The sequence below is a fragment of the Tachypleus tridentatus genome, chromosome 4 (genome assembly GCF_004210375.1).
Source record: "Tachypleus tridentatus isolate NWPU-2018 chromosome 4, ASM421037v1, whole genome shotgun sequence".
NCBI classification, from domain to species: Eukaryota; Metazoa; Arthropoda; class Merostomata; order Xiphosura; family Limulidae; genus Tachypleus; species Tachypleus tridentatus.
Genome location: NC_134828.1, coordinates 20,033,256 through 20,049,612, shown reverse-complemented (window position 1 = coordinate 20,049,612; position 16,357 = coordinate 20,033,256). Strand labels below are relative to the sequence as shown.

The following is a 16,357-nucleotide window of genomic DNA, read 5'->3' as shown; positions in this document are numbered from 1 at the left end:
CAAATATCCTCTCTCTCTCACTCACAAACGACAGAAGGAAGTACACATACGTTGTATTATAAGATAACTCTTCGGACTCACACCTCTAGAAACCGGGTTTCGATACCCGTTTGGAGCAGAACGAAGACAGCCCTTCCTGTAGTTTTGTGCTAGCTTCCAACTAATCAAACAATCAATAGTCAATCTTACCCGTAATCGGACGAGCTTGGACAGGTTCAAGTGTTCAGTGATATTATACTTTATATAGCAATATATATCACACACATAAAGACATTTTTTCACTAATGTTTTGCCACATGACAGGAACGTTATTGAAACCTGTTTTTCACACTCTGTAACAAAAATGTTTTTGTTTGTTTCTGTAACACACAAGTTATTCATATTTTTCTCAAGAAGAAATGTTGAAAATTGTTACAAATGTGGTATATGGTTGAATAAATATTTAATACAAAACTACTTGCATAATGAAAATTTGAGCAAGAACCCTTCCGTGTTTATGCGCACGTAAGCTTAAACACTTAGTCCGTTTTAAGGACCGGTTTGGCTGACGTACAGTACATATGTCTCTAGAACTGAGAACGATTTAATGTTGTTACATTTATTTCAAACCGTTATTTGTTTAATTATTCGTAAACACTATATTTCTGTAGTGCAGAAAACGTGTTTTTCCTTTAAAACAAAACGCCACCTATTGACAATTAATCACATAAAATTATACCGAAACTACCCTTCCCCCTGTGCAGATAATATTTGTTGATAATAAAACAACACGTGTAAAAATACGTTTTTAAAAATTAATAAAATGTGCACCGAAAACATCACAGCTAATCTGATGACGTTTGAAACAGATGTTCTGGATATATTTGGTTAAACTTGTGATTTTTTTTCGCGCAAAGCTAAACGAGGGCTATCTGCACTGGCCGTCCCTAAGTTAGCGGTGTAAGACCAGAGGGAAGGTAACTAGTCATCACCATCCACCGCCAACTCTTGGGCTACTCTTTTACCAACGAATAGTGGGATTAGCCATCACTTTATAACGCCCCCATGACTGAAAGGGCGAGCATCTTTAGTATAACGGGAATTCGGACCCGAGACCCTCAGATTACGAGTCGAGTGCTTCCAAATAAGAAACATGTTTTAGACACAATGAGTAAAACAAACGTAAATTGACAGATTAAGTGTTATTTTCTGTCAGCAAAAACGAGTGTTTAAAACGATCAGAGTAGTTTAGTTGTAGATGAATTAAAGAATGAGATAGATAATGAAATCTCACTGAATGTTAACATTTTTATAACGTAAATTAAACAAATATCGTTCAAACATTATGCTTTAAGTTTGCACAGTTGAAGGATACTACGAATAAAGAAAGAATTTAAGCAAACATTACACATTTTTCAATGTATCTCTGAGCTATCACGTTTGTTTAAGTATCGATAAGTACGCTAGAAATATCGATGTAGGGATGGTACAGAATCCATTACTGACACAACACAAAGGTAATCTGGATGTTGTTCTCTACACACAAACAAAAACTAAATATGAAGAGTAACTTGACATAGTCACTATACCATCAGTACTTATGCCGCTTTTCAGCTATTCAGAGCATCCCTATTTCGAAAACCGTCAAATAATCAAATCCGAAATTTCTTATTTTACAATGTATATTTCATTTACAAATCTTACTCTTACTTAGTTCTAGCAGTAAGTATATTTTGTATCATCATTTTATAGTAAAACAGTTTTCACGATCTTTCACTACGTATTTTGTTATTATTATATGTAAAATTTAAAAAAAAATACATAAACAAATCATAATTTTAATGTAAACAATGTTATTCCCTCTTGAATATTGCTTTCTTACAGATCTGGCGTTGCTTTGAAAAGCTTATGTATCGGTTGAAACAGGAATTATCAACCAATAACAGATGAATATCAAATGACAATAGTGTATATATTATTCAATACTTTGTACACTACAATATTCTCCATCTGATTTCGAGATAGATTAGTCTGTTATATGATCATTAGTCAGATTAACTGATATGTCCACTTTAGTCAGATCATTTTAGTCAGATCAGGTGATATGTCCACTTTAGTCAGATCAACTGATATGTCCACTTTAGTCAGATCAACTGATATGTCACTTTCGTCAGATCAGGTGATATGTCCACTTTAGTCAGATCAGGTGATATGTCCACTTTAGTCAGATCAAGTGATATGTCCACTTCCAACTCTGTCTTGTTTGGTTCATTTTTCAGTTAGGTAGCCAGCGCCACATAGCGTTTTTATTTAGTGATATTTTTTGTCTTATGCTTGTCTGAAATAAAGTCACACGAAATTCAAGTGTTTATTGGTTGGCTAATTGTTTGAATACTTTTTATTGCTTCTTTCTTAGTGTGTAATTTGTCATTGGTATTTATTTTACCAGGAGACAAAGGAATAACGAATGTCTTACCCACTTTAAAATCGTTTCGATCGAGTTAAAGTCCAGTTTGCTAATTTTTTAATTTAATTATTACTGTTTAATTTAATATACAAAATAACGTTAACGTTAATCACTTGTTTATCATGCTAGAGTTTGGCATGTCCACCACCAGGACTTCGCTACTGTTTCTGTTATTGGTATTCTGGCTATGATTTAGTTATATTGATTGAGAGTATTTTCCAACACGTACCTGGTTAACTTGAAGCAAGAGAGGCTATCAAGTGAATCATAAAAATTTAAAAGTAATAACAAAATCCGTTCTAGAATAAGAAATATTTTTCGAACTTTGGTGTTTGATAATTTTCATCATTTGTGTGAAGTTACAAAAGAGGCTGAAAAACAAAGAAATACACCATGTTCAGTTTTTACTTCAAGCGTAACGTTGGCTTTTTACTGCTGAATCAGAAACGATTCTGTAAAATACATAAAAGACGGACACAAGGGTTGGAAGGGCAATTATTTCACTTTCTTGGAAACCGTTTGACAAAGGAAGAGTTTTTCTTAATATTTATACAGTGAAACCAAAAAATAAACAAAGAAACACAAAAACGACAATGTACTACACATAAAAAGAAACAAGTGGTTCACGCACCAGGAATATTTTGAGATACATATTGTACGTTGTGATACTTGCTAGAGCGTGTAAGGTAGGTAAAAAAAGCCTTCTTTCACAAACAAGTTCGTCCTTTTGCGGACGTTCCTAGGCCACTTCGAGAGGTCATTATGAATGGTTTTAGCCTTGGAAGGTTGGTGTCCTATTCTCACGACAATATTTTATACGTATTTGACATCTTACTGATTTTCTAACATCACGAAAACAAACAAATCAAACCTGTTCCTATCTCTAATGACCATTTGAGGTTTGCTGTAGTATCCATACATCGAAAACCAAACAAGTGGGTAACAATGACCAGTGAATAACGTCTGTACAAAACAAACCAGGGAAATGTTCGGCTGAGTGTTTCTCGTTTTGAGAAACCAAATCAAGATCTCGTGATGCTGGTTAAATACCTTGATATTAATATTCAACAGGATATAATAACGTAGAGTTACAACTGGAATCCACAATAATCCTTAAGTATGGAAGCGAATAGAAGAAATGCAGTCACATATTTTCATTGGATTAAACCTATGAGTATAAACATTATAATGGGTTAGGTGTCGTTATATGAATAAAGAAAAAAACAAACTAAAGACCAGTAACATTTCGACTATATACATAAATACAACACAAGCTGGCCCGGCATGACCAAGTGGTTATAGCATTTGACTCGTAATCCGAGGGCCGCGGGTTCGAATCCCCTTCACATCAAACATGCTCGCCTTTTCAGCCATGGGGGCGTTATAATGTGATGGTCAATCCCACTAGTCGTTGGTATAAGAGTAGCCCAAGATTTGGTGGTGGGTGGTTATGATTAGCATCCTTCCCTCTAGTCTTAACACTGCTAAATTAGAGACGGCTAGCACAGATATCCCTCGTGTAACTTCGTGCGAAATTAAAAAAACAAAAAAACAAACGACACAAATTTCTAATTATAAAGAAGGCCTTTTAAATCAAAACTCAGAAGGAAATTTTTTCGAGTATTCTCCGTTAATAAATAAATAAATAAAATCCAATAAGAAATTATTCCTGGTTTTATGTGACGTAAACAAATGCAAGTGTCCAAACATAACCATTAGCGCAACGATAACAGCTGGATTATACGATGTAGCAGCAAGAAACAGAGTAGCTATGATATAAATAATTATATCTACACACATTGGTTAATTTACCCAATTCGGCCATAATGTATGCTTATATTCGCTTTCGAGACTGTCGACAGTCTGTCATTTTTTTCGTCATTCTGCAAGCTCTAGCAGAAAATAGCATACACCTAATAAACATACTTAATGATATAAATATTAGGATTAATACTCTGTTAAGTAATAACATTAAGTAAAAATCAGTTTAATGTTCATTTAAAGTTTCCACAAATCCATTAATGAAGCATCTTTCATATTGGACACATCTGAAATTATATGATAGAATTTCATATTTGGGTAATTCCTGTGAATCACAGGTTAACCACACGACGCTGGTTCCTATGAATCACAGGTTAACCAAACGACGCTGGTTCCCACAGATTAACCACACGACGCTGGTTCCTATGAACCACAGGTTAATCACACGACGCTGGTTCCTATGAACCACAGATTAATCACACGACGCTGGTTCCTATGAACCACAGGTTAATCAAACGACGCTGGTTCCTCTCGAACACGAACCTAGCGCGTCAAAAAACATGTTCTGGAAATTCCGGGGCGAGAGTTGGCCCTCTCGTTGGTGAACCTGGTTTGTTTTGTTTAGAACTTTAGAATTTCGCGCAAAGCTACACGAGGGCTATCTGCGCTAGCCGTCTCTAATTTAGCAGTGTAAGACTAGAGGGAAGGCAGCTAGTCATCACCACCAACTCTTGGGCTACTTTTTTGCGAACGAACAGTGGGATTGACCGTCACATTATAACGCCCCCACGGCTAAAAGGGCGAGGACGTTTGGTGTGACTGGGATTCAAACCCGCTACCCTCGGATTAGGAGTCCAGTGCCTTAACCCACTTGGTCATGCCGGGCCAAACCGAGTTTGAGTGAGTACCTTCGATGCTACAAGTATCTTTCGCACTTTAAGCTGTGCATCTGTTATAAGAGTGACAGCTGAACTCTTGGATAATATTAAAAACGTCTGTTCGACCTTTCAGAACCACAGCATTAAGCATCAGCAGAAACTTCACGGACGTAATCCCTAAAATCGCGGTTCGATTACCCGTGACTAACAACCGAGGAACAACTGCCTTAAGCCTAACATTTATAAGGTCCGACCATTCATTTATAACTACTCTTTTAATCACTACATGTTCTAGATCCAGCACGAATAAACCGGGTATTCAAAATGGATACTCGTTTTTTCAAGAAATTACAGTACATTAAGGTTATAACAACTAGGGATGCACAAAATATGTTAAAATATAAACGTATATCAAAACAATGACGATGAAGTCATTGCATTTCATTTTTATCTTTACCTGGTGGTAATAGTGCTCACTTCGTAATGCATGGGATTGAAACCAGTTGCCGAACACGTGTATTTCAGCTCTGAAGGTGTTAAAATGTAACGGCCAATCTCAATAGTCGTTGGTAGAAAGTAGCTCAAGTGTACCCAGCATGGGCAGGTGCTTGGGGTGCTCAACTCAAAATCTGAGGTTGCGGGTTCGAATCTCCGTCACACCAAACATGCTCGCGCTTTCAGCCGTTTGAACGTTATAATGTGATGGTCAATGCCATTATTCGTTGGTAAAAATGTATCCCAAGAGTTGGCGGTGGAGGGTGATGACTAGCTGCTTTCCCTCCAGTCTTGCACTATAAGATTAGGGGCGGCTAACGCAGATAGGCCTCGTGTAGCTTGCGCGAAATTAAAAAACAAACAAGTAACTGAAGAATTGGCTGTTGGGGTTGTTGATCATCGCCTTTCTTATTGTCAGCTGCTCTAAAGGAGGAAGGGCGACAGGTAGCATTTACATGACTAAAGTCCTTATCTGCACAAATGTCAAATATCGTTTGTTTTCTTTCTGCTTTTTCTTTTACTTACAGGAAACAAAAAGTTAAAACGATCCATTAGATCTTAGGCAAACTTCACAGACACACAAAGACATTTAAAATCCAAAGTGTCATTCGCGTAGTTCTACAGAGCTCAAGTAGCTGTAAAAACCGTGGAGAGAGACATTTATTTTCACGGCCACAACAACTAATGACCAACCATACCTATACCTCCTACATTACTGCTTACGTTTTGTAGAGCTCTCTGTTATAATACCATTTTGTAACATGAACATTTGTTTGTTTTTGAATTTCGCACAAAGCTACTCGAGGGCTATCTGCGCTAGCCGTCCCTAATTTAGCAGTGTAAGACTAGAGGGAAGGCAGCTAGTCATCACCACCCACCACCAACTCTTGGGCTACTCTTTTTACCAACGAATAGTGGGATTGACCGTAACATTATAACGTCCCCACGGCTGAAAGGGGGAGCATGTTTGGTGCGATGGGGATGCGAACCCGCGACCCTCAGATTACGAGTCGCACGCCTTAACACACTTGGCCATGTCGGGACTAACATGAAAATATTACTGTTAATACGTTTTTAAATTAACAGTATTTTTTTTTTCGAATTTACCGACGAAAAGGCCGCCATATTGATATTTAGAATTTTGTTCCCATTAGGATATTACCGGTTTCAAATATTCAAAGAGGATGCAGGAGCATTATAAAAACAGTAACATTTTATTGAAAAACTCAAAGTTACAGATAAATTATATATTTTCTTATTTATGTCATAAAAAGTGTTAAGGTTATGGCTTTTCAATATATAGCAGGTCGGGAAACAAGGCCATTTGTTTCTTGGCTCTATTCTCTCCTGTCAAACTTCCTTATGTTATTGTATTCCTTTTTTTAAAAAAAAGAAACTCTTATATTGCTAATTTATTTTTCCCGGTTTCATTGTATTTGTATGTTATTTTTTCAGTCAATAGCTGTGTTCGTTTCTTTATTAAAAATCTTAGTTTGATTATCATTTTGTTTACAGTTTCATGAGTTTTAGTTTTTCAAGTCAAACAGAACCTCCTTGTACTCTTAGTTTGATTATCATTTTGTTTACAGTTTCATGAGTTTTAGTTTTTCAAGTCAAACAGAACCTCCTTGTACTCTTAGTTTGATTATCATTTTGTTTACAGTTTCATGAGTTTTAGTTTTTCGAGTCAAACAGAACCTCCTTGTACTCATAGTTTGATTATCATTTTGTTTACAGTTTCATGAGTTTTAGTTTTTCGAGTCAAACAGAACCTCCTTGTACTCTTAGTTTGATTATCATTTTGTTTACAGTTTCATGAGTTTTAGTTTTTCAAGTCAAACAAAACCTCCTTGTACTCACAGCTTGATTATCATTTTGTTTACAGTTTCATGAGTTTTAGTTTTTCAAGTCAAACAGAACCTCCTTGTACTCGTAGTTTGATTATCATTTTGTTTACAGTTTCATGAGTTTTAGTTTTTCAAGTCAAACAAAACCTCCTTGTACTCACAGCTTGATTATCATTTTGTTTACAGTTTCATGAGTTTTAGTTTTTCAAGTCAAACAGAACCTCCTTGTACTCATAGTTTGATTATCATTTTGTTTACAGTTTCATGAGTTTTAGTTTTTCAAGTCAAACAGAACCTCCTTGTACTCATAGTTTGATTATCATTTTGTTTACAGTTTCATGAGTTTTAGTTTTTCGAGTCAAACAAAACCTCCTTGTACTCACAGTTTGATTATCATTTTGTTTACAGTTTCATGAGTTTTAGTTTTTCAAGTCAAACAGAACTTCCTTGTACTCTTAGTTTGATTATCATTTTGTTTACAGTTTCATGAGTTTTAGTTTTTCAAGTCAAACAAAACCTCCTTGTACTCACAGTTTGATTATCATTTTGTTTACAGTTTCATGAGTTTTAGTTTTTCAAGTCAAACAAAACCTCCTTGTAATCATAGTTTGATTATCATTTTGTTTACAGTTTCATTATCCTTTCTGAGTTAACAGCCACACCCCTTCCATTAAAAAGATGACGAAGAAAAACTTGCAAACATCTGTACCACTAAAAATCCTTATTAGAAGGAACTGATACGTAGTTAGAGATTCTAAGGGCAGTCTACTTTTAGCTACCTACTGTAGCTGTTGGCCTAGAAACAAGACAGGTTATTCTGCTATGTAAAACCGTACAATGGAATGTGTTTGTCGACAACATATAGAGACGAATGGAATAACCCATATTATTTGTGACAACAAACCATTGTTAACTATCGTGATAAAACATTGTTTCTTATGGAAGATTATTCCATACCAGAAGTAGTTGGAAGTTTCTCGTAGCGCATCACGACTGATTCGTTGCTAAACGAGTTCACGAATAATTATTTTTTATAATGATGAAACTGAAAAGGAACGAAAGAAAGGTCCTGTGTACAATAAGTTATACTGAATATTACATCAGAACATATCTCTGGATATCTGTAAGTTGATATGACATTTTCACATCAAAACAGTGCACCTTGTTAATACGATGGTTGATCTGAATACATTCAACCAAACAGTCCATTACAATTTCACATCCAAACAATGCACATTGTTCATACGATGGTTGATCTAAATACTGAAGTTTACAAAAATATTGCATTGTTTCATTAGTTTGTTGTTAAGTGCAACTCTACAGAATTGGTTATCTGTACCCACCACGGGTATCAAAACAATATTTTTAGCCTTGTACGTCTTTATGCTTACCACTGAGCCACTGAGGGGGGCTACAAAATATTGCATCAAGTAAAAAATTGTGGCGGGTTGACAGTATCACTGGGACCTGTGATAAAAAGGTATAATTTGAAAATTTATAATGATTTAAAGGTAAATTATTCCATGAATTTACGGGATGATTGACCTCATACATAACTGAATAGTGAACTTGTCTGCATTATATATAAATACACTTGTGAAATTAACAGTCTGACTGTATCATGGAATATGGATGTATGTTTGTTAATTTCGCGCTAAGCTACACGAGGGCTATCTGCACAAGCCGTCCCTAATTTAGCAGTATAAGATTAGAGGGAAGGCAGCTAGTCATCATCACCCACCGCCAATTCTTGGGCTACTCTTTTACCAACGCCCCCACGGTTGAAATGGCGAGCATGTTTGGTGCGACGGCGATTCAAACCCGCGACCCTCAGATTACTAGTCGAACGCCTTAACCCACCTGGCCATGCCGAGCCAGAATATAGATGTAATGTCATGATGTTATGTAAGTTGTGTTATTAGTGTGCGTACAACGTGTACTTTTTATGATGATGCACACCACGTATCATTCTATTACTGTTTGTTTTTGAATTTCAAGCAAAGCTACATGAGAGCTATCTGCGCTAGCCGTCCCTAACTTTGTAGTGTAAGACTAGAAGGAAGGCAGCTAGTCATCACCACCCATCGTCAACTCTTGGAGTACTCTTTTTACCAACGAATACTGGAACTGACCGTCAAATAACAACGCCCCCCACGGCTGAAAGAGCGGAAGTGTTTAGTGGGAGGGGGATTCGAACCCGCGACCCTCAGATTACGATTCGAAGACCTGTTGTTGTTACAATAAATAAATAAATGTATTACTTCACATTCTGTTTGAATATTAAGAAACTTTTCTGTGACTTTAGTTCACGTCACTAAAAGTACAAATTTCACAAATAATCAACGAACCAAGAAAGTAAAAAACGGTTATAAAAATTCAATCAAGAAACAGAGAAATACAACAAGATACGAAACACTTTGTTTCAGGTAGTATTCATTGTACGTAATATTTAAACATATGATAAACGTATTGAGAGAAGAGTTGATTAGTTATATACCTGCTAATAACTTTCAAATTGTTTCGTTTCGTACCAAATGGTTCTTGTGACAACATGTTCAGAGCAGATGTCAAGAAATTCTTCAGTTAATCTAACGAATAATATATAAATAAAACTGATTTTATGTAATTATTATAGCGAATGGTTTTCTAACTTTTTTTATGTCTGTCAAATACAAAAGAGTGGAAATAAACATATACATTTCTCCAGTTTGTTCTCCAGTTTGATTTTAACGTGTAGGTCAGGTGATTAGGGCGCTTGTAATCTGAGGGTCTTAAGTTCGAATCCCCGTTATGCCAAGCATATTCGTCTTTTCAGCTATGAAGGCGTTATAATGTTACTATCAATCCCGTTATTCATTGGTAAAAGAGTTGGTGGTGGGTGGTGATTACTAGCTACCTTCCTTCTAGTCTTACACCACAAAGTTAGAGACGGCTAGTGTTGATAGCCCTCGTGTATCTTTGCGTGAAATTCACAAAGAAACTTTAAAAATAAACATGTCATAACAATTACGGCAGAGGTAAACTTTAAGTCGGAGTTTGTTTTAACATGTAAAAGTACCATGGATTCTTGGAGTTTGTATTCTTCAGTATAATAGTCATGCCAAGATGAGTGTTAGAGATGTACTTTATTACATCAGTGTAAAACTGTTTGTAATCACGTCTTACAATGCCTAACAAACTGTGAACTAATTACACGTTGTACAAACAAAAGTTAGAAACCTGGGATACGAGTTCAAACACAATTATACAGAACATTACGTTATATAAACACAACCATTATCACACTGTTAAACTAAAGTATGAAGCTATTAAGACGTACAGCTGAGCTGTGAGAATGAATTCATTACGTGTAGTTAGTCAAGCTTTCTAAAAGTCACTGAACCACGTCTGTTTAAATAATCTAAAAAAGTTTAAAAAACAACAATAAAACATTAACACTAAACAAGGAAACCGTGTAACTTTATCATATTTGTTAGAACTTGAGAAAATGAACGTTTTTTGTAAAGACATTATGTGGGTTTAAAAATAAGATATGATGTGTTTGATAAACATACGTACCTCTCCATTATCACAACTAAGTCAAGGACAGGCTCACGATAAACAAATTTCGTTATCACTCGGTTGCTGTTTCCAGATGGCGTTATGAAAAGATGTGTTCTGTGTGAGACGCCAACCAGTATATAACAATAATATGTTCGGAGAACGTTGTTACACTAATAACATCTGATGAAAAGCGAGGGAAAGAAGACGTATTTTATATGGTTTCACGTGAGCTAGGCTTAATCCTTTGAACGACCATATATATCAGTTTCTCTTGTGTTATACAGGAAATGAAGCCCTAAACTTTTAACGCGCGTGCGCACCTGACCTAAATACGTAATAACTAAATTCTAGTGAGACAAGGCAGAAAACTAGACGGACGTGTCAAAATGTATTTCAGACAGTTAAGCACGTGAATCAAATAAATTAGTTATAAGAGCAAAAGAAAATGGAACACGGCTATAACAAGTTTGGAACAACGTCTTATAATATATAGTTCGTCGAATGTTATCAACCTAATTTATGTCCTTTAGATGTTCTTATGAGTGCACGCATGTTGAAGTACTAATGTTAACCGACGAGCTGTATATATATATATATATATATTATTACCATCACAATAGACTCAATGTGTGTACAAAACAACTTAGTCATTTTGAAGCAAGTGGTAGCTAAAAATCAAATTCAATATTTTTTCAAAGTATAAGGCAATCGTAGCTATTTAACCTAAAGCACAAAGGATTCTGTAAGAACCAGATGCCAATGGAAGTTTGATTATAATTTTGTATACGATAATAATTAAACATTCAAAATAGTGTGACATTATTTACAATTTTTGGAAGAACTGAGATTAGTTACAGAATATTTTAAAGGAACCATAAACAACCAAATGTAGAACACGTTAAGGAAGAAACTTTTACGTTGACGACGTACAAAGTAGTAAGATCAGTAGAAAAGGTAGAAATATCTGGCCCTAAACTATTAAACAGTTGTTATTAATAGATAAGTAAAAAACACAAAATAATAGGTGACATAAACCTTCTAAAGGCTAGTACAGCTGTATGTCTCCGGATTAACAACGCTAAAATCAGGGGTTCGATTCCCCTGGTGGGCTTAGTAGATAGCCCGATGTGTCTTTGCAATAAGAAAACACACAAAACACACTCTAAAGGCATATAACACACAGAGACCTCTATGAGCTAATTATTGAAGGAATTAGGCATAAGAGACAACAGAGATAATTCTTTCGTATCAGTTAAATGTTTCATTTGTATCGTTAACTTGTACTTTATTCTATGAAGCACCATTGAAAGTTGGGTATTGGTTTATTGGTAATCTTAGGATATATTAATTATTCCGTTTTGTTACGAAATATCCTGTTAGAATCGAACAATATGACATTTTGACAATGGGACAACAGTTGTTTTGTAAAGTAGGTGCTTGATTTACTTTTAAAATAAGATTTCATAAGTGCTTTAGAAGGACAACGTAAGAGTCTACCGCAACTCATTAGAAGTGACCAAAGACATCCCGACAGAGTTCTTGTCACTTCCACAAACTCCCCAGTGGCTCACCAGTAAGTCTACTGAGCTACGACGGTAAAATTTGGGTTTAGATATTCGTGATAACCAAAAAACCCTATGTATAGCTATGAGCTTAATAAAAACTAAACCAGAACACCAAACATCATTAATGTGCGGGTCTCGATCTATTTTAAATTAATGTATCTCTGATATAGAAATAGGATCATAAATGTACCTTTATTTAAGCTATATTTTCAAATTGTTTGAGTATAATTAGGTTTCGCACGTGACAACAAATGATTAAAGGTTGATCAATATGATTTTATTTGTGTATCACATATATAATAACTCAAGAGACATCGAGACGCTAGAAACGCCCGAGGATTCATTCGACTGGCGATATCCACTTTTTGAAACTTTAGCAGTCGCTCACAGCGAACTAACAATTACCCACTTTAGGGACCAAAAAACGTTTTTATTTTTTTTATTAGGGTATAAAATTTAATAGAATACACCGGTCCCGCAAACCTTGAGCATATATCGCAGAGTGAAGTGAAACGCTAGAGCGAAATGGTGATATTTCAACACTCCAGAGCTTTCAATCGAGTGTTACGCTCCGCCAAATCTAAACTCAAAAATCATTTTGTCTTTCTAAACAAATATGAAAAAGTTGTTATTGTTACGTCGATAAAATACGCCTTTTTCAAAGTCAGTGAACCGTTCTGTTAGAATTGTATTAATCCTCAACATGAAAGTTGCCGGTGTACTAATACACACCTTTAGCAAGAACACCGACTATTCTACCAGTTTATCCAATTGTTCTGTAAGTATAACCCCATGTATGAAACTACCAATAGAAGACCGTATATATGTTAAGTTTGAAACTTATCCACCAGGGGTGAAACTCCTGTTTATTCCACTATCAAAACCAATTACATGGCCCCAAAAAACTGGTACCATTTGTTTAGTAACATAAAAGAAGGTCACAGATCAGGAGATGGTTTAGTTTGTTTGGTTTGTTTTGAATTTCGCGCAAAGCTACACGAGGGCTATCTGCGCTAGCCGTCCCTAATTTAGTAGTGTAAGTCTAGAGGCAAGGCAACTAGTCATCACCACCCACCGCGAACGCTTGTGATACTCTTTTATCAACGAATAGTGGGAGTGACCGTCACATTATAACGCCTCCACGTGGGTTAAGACGCACGACTCGTAAGCTCTGAGGGTCACGGATTCGAATTCCCGTCGCACAAAACATGCTCGCCCTTTCAGCCGTGGGGGCGTTATAATGTTACGGTCAATCCCACTACTCATTGGTAAAAAAGTTATCCAAGAGTTGGCGGTGGGCGGTGATGACTAGCTGCCCTCCCTCTAGTCTCACACTACTAAATTAGGGACGGCTAGCTCAGATAGCCTTCGTGTAGCTTTGCGCAAAATTCAAAAACAACCAAACACTTTAGGGTCGAGGGTATACATATTTAAGAAACAGAAATCAGGCTGGCCACCATGGTCTAGACATTTAGAATTAGTATAATATACATAGTTCATAAATATTTTTATATAAATAGATTTAAATAAAAATAAACAAGGCAACACAAGACCATATATGGACATTGCCCTGAAAAGGGCCAGAGTACTACAGGTTACTTTGGCCCTAAAGCACTACAACTACAGTTTAGTAGTAGCCGACATGAAAGTTATAGATGGAGGAAGAGGTCTTGTGCAGCTGACCATTCTGAGTATCAACATTTCCAACATACCCAAATACCCACAATGAAGCAGGCGCGCGAGGGTCGAGGGTGCACTACAATATCCAACCATCCAATCAGAAAATAACAGCCTAAACAGTTGGAGCTGGGTGATGTTGACTAGTTGCCTTTCCTCTATTCTATCATTTCAGAATTTAGGAAGACTGCACTTATAGAACATTTTTTCTCTATCTTTTTCTATATAAAGGTCCAATAAACACGGACATCATTTCATTATCCACAAGCCGTGCTGTTTACAAAGTAAGCAAGCGGACTAATGACGTTAAACTTTGTGATTTGACCTCTGTAACGGACAGAGCGCAGACTGTTCAGCTTCACGGTTAACAATAAACATTCCTGTGGATACTCATCTCACAAACTAACGAGCATTAACCACCTTTTAGTTTCATTAATTTTAGTTTTTATTTGAAGAAATTAAGTAAACAAAAGCCAACGTAACCTTAACTCCTGAGGTAATATTACATCTTTGGAAAAACAACAACGATAATAAACAACAGACCAACCTGCTCGTTGAACAAAAATATTATTAAACATCTTGGTGTTCATCGATCGAGTTGGGTTGTTTCCTGGGGCGTAAACTTGTGAGGATCTATCGCTTCCCCTAGAGGGAGCAAGCAGCAGCGTTATTCTGTAAAGAGGAGAAAATTATATTAATACAAAACAACTAACGAACGAAGTTTTCATTCGACAAAGAAAAACAAGTGTTAGCAATGTGTTATTGGTTGTTACGTAACTACGATCTCCATAAGTATAATCTAATGATTTCGTTGAAAGTCGCTCCACCTGGTTGTTGATATTGAGTTAGCAAGAAAATCTTAGAAAATTCCGGAAAAATTCTGTTATTTATTTACAAAAAATAACAAATCTAAATCACACTTCATTTGTTCTCCACGTCAGCGGCTAAGCGATGAAAGTCTCAGGACTTGTAAAGCTAACATATCGAGTTTCAATGCTCGTAATGGGCACGATACATATATCTCATTATGTAATTTAATAACAAACAAACATCAAGACGTTTAAAATAATTACATAACCGTGTATGGGTTCAGAACAACATGATTGTTTACTGGTTGTTGTTTTTAGGGATAATTAAGGGTTAATAACATTTTATTGGCACTGGCTTATCACTTAACATTAATTAACTTTCCCATTCATCGAAAACACATGAACACCAACGATAACAGTAACTAAAAATTGGAAGAACACGTTTGACTTCACTAAGCCTAAAGACATCAGCTAAGTTTTGTAAAAAAAAACAATAATATGAAGTCGTTGCTCGTGTCAACTGACCACATCTGATGTTTCGTAGCTAGGAACGGTAATGATCCATTGCACAAAGAGTCCACCATAACTGTTTTAACGACAATATTTCTGTTTGGACTAAAATAAAACAGAATCAGCTAATAATACACATATATATGTTTTCATAAGTATTGATTTAGAGGTGACTAAATTTCATGATACAAATTGCATAAGATTTTTTAAACTCACGTGGTTATAGTGTACCTGGTTATTATAAATTATTAATTATCGAACTTCTCAAGGTTTTAGTAAAGTTAAATTAATCCAATATCGAGCTGGGTTTAATACGTGGGGCTTGGAAGTTATAACATACGTAAAAATATGGATATTTACCTGTGTTTATAATCAGATATATATACTTGTTTTGAAGCTATTATCTCGAATTTATATTACTTGTGTGTAATTTAATTCATAACCTTATGACAAGCTTGAATGGTTATAACGCTAAAACTTCAGTATGATGCACGTGATTGGAATAGCTTTGTGCTGAAAACAAAAACTAGCCAACGAACAGTGATATACTAAACGAAGGTTATTTTCACGGTATGTAAAACACGGAACAACGTGTTCAGTATGCGCGGGACGTACCAGAAATAATACATCGTTTAAGCAATGGTTGGTGGATAGAAAATAAGCAGGTATATAAAAGAAGCCTGTGTGTCGCTTTTATAGGGGTCGCTTTTAGTCTTGTATGTATTTTAAACTACAGTATAAAACAATACAAGCTCCTACAGATATTTTGAACACATAAATTAAAACGAAATAATGATATGGATCCACAAGATACACGTAGTTCTCA

General features: G+C 35.7%; 1 protein-coding gene across 7 annotated transcripts in view; it reads right to left on the bottom strand.

The window, feature by feature from the left end:
• Window positions 1–16,357, bottom strand: part of LOC143248624 (uncharacterized) — a 231,661-nt gene that overhangs the window by 29,298 nt on the left and 186,006 nt on the right. For 2 of the 7 annotated variants that reach the window (XM_076497125.1, XM_076497126.1), the window contains exon 2: window positions 14,760–14,884. The exons of 2 other annotated variants lie outside the window; for them this stretch is intronic. The gene's annotated coding sequence lies outside the window, so the exon portion shown is untranslated. Of the gene's footprint in view, window positions 1–2,840; window positions 3,615–10,985; window positions 11,288–14,759; window positions 14,885–16,357 lie in introns of those variants that run through there. 3 more of the 7 variants (XR_013027103.1, XR_013027102.1, XM_076497124.1) reach the window with 3 other exon arrangements.